The following is a 1,617-nucleotide window of genomic DNA, read 5'->3' as shown; positions in this document are numbered from 1 at the left end:
TCTGGGTCTGGGTGCGACAAAGAGAATCTGCTTTCACATATTGGCTCAAGCTACAAGGTTCCAAGTGTCGCCCGGTTATAAATTCGTAAGATTACTAGAGTGGCCATGTTTAAAAATCATACTACTTGCTACGTAGTAAGAGCAACTGTAGCAGAGACGTCATAACTGGCCGATCATCATAATAACCATCTATATGGTGATTTTGGTTGGAAAGCCTTGGAGCGCCATAATTTATAGATGTCGCTCCTCATCTAGTCCCAGAGTTGCTACCTGCTCTGGATCGCCATAATTTATGGAGGCCGCTCCAAAATCGAGCCTGTGAGCCTCCACATTTAGTGGCTGTTGGGGGTATTTGGAGCGCTCCATTCCAAAAATGATTTTGTGTGAACGACATTTCCCCGCTTGTTGCTCTTCCCACCCGCGTCGTTGTCTCCCCTTCCTCACTATAGTGTCACTTGTGATCGCTTCCGCCTGTCTCCAGTCCACGTCGACAACGCCATGGGTGCCACCTTGATCAGCACATCCCAATTCGCCGGTTTGGAGTTGGATCTTGCGACTTCAACATGTTGTTGCGCCTCATGTGCCTTCGACAAACACCTGCCACCACTAAGGCCAGCACCTTGTCCACCCTATCAGTGACGAGTTGGGTGACAAACCACCTCATGCCGCCACCAACAGGCGCCGGCCTCCCCCCCTTGCCCCTCCTCCCTTCGTACTAGTGGCGGGCGAGACTTGGGCGCCTTCCCATTCCTATGCGGGTCCAGAAACACCGATGAGGTAAAAGCCCTCCTTTGCCTTTTATTCGGATTGGTTCAGTGTGAAAAAATGTTGGCAAATGTGCAATTTGTGTTTTAGCGAGGATTTTACGAATTTAGGGGGATCGACTGTCAATGACGAATCATTTCTCCAGAGTATGATGGCGATTCTAGGGCAAATGATTTTGATCTTGAGGGCACATCATTGTCGCATTTTAATCAATTGGAAGTGTTTGGTCGTGATTCAGAATTTGATCAAGTTCAACCCTCCGATCGTCGAGGATGAAAGGAATTCGAGCCGCAAACTACATCCCGGATGAGGATATTGCTTTTCTGAGGGGATGGCAAAAGGTTACTCTTGAGACACTTGCTAGGAAAGATCAAACGAGCGGTAAGTATTGGATGCGCATCCAGGAGGGTTTCAAACATCATCTTGAGCGTCCCACGAATCATACCCTCAAATCCACAAAACCGACAGGGTACGATTCAAGAGACGTGCAGCTGTTGGGCGGGTTATTGCATCAAGCGAAGCACACTCCTCCTATTAGTACAACCATTAATCAATATGTAAGAAATCTTAATTTTTTTATTGCCACATTTGCATACTTCGAGTTTTTGTATCAAATGAGCATTGTTATGTTTTAGGATGATATAGCCCAATTAGGGATATCTCCAAATGGCCAAACCGAATGAGAAAATTGATTGGCCACCAACATTGTTGGAATTTATTGGAAGGCAACAAGAAGTGGAAATCGAGAAATGATGAGACTCCTCCATAAAAAGGGGAAGTGCAATAGTTCATCTCGACAGATAGACAGGTGTCAAAATGATGCTGGTGATGGAGGAAAGGGTGCATAGAAGT

The sequence above is a fragment of the Triticum aestivum genome, chromosome 3D (assembly GCF_018294505.1).
Source record: "Triticum aestivum cultivar Chinese Spring chromosome 3D, IWGSC CS RefSeq v2.1, whole genome shotgun sequence".
In the NCBI taxonomy this organism is placed as follows: domain Eukaryota; kingdom Viridiplantae; phylum Streptophyta; class Magnoliopsida; order Poales; family Poaceae; genus Triticum; species Triticum aestivum.
The sequence above is the reverse complement of the archived record's forward strand: the minus strand, read 5'-3'. Positions refer to the sequence as shown.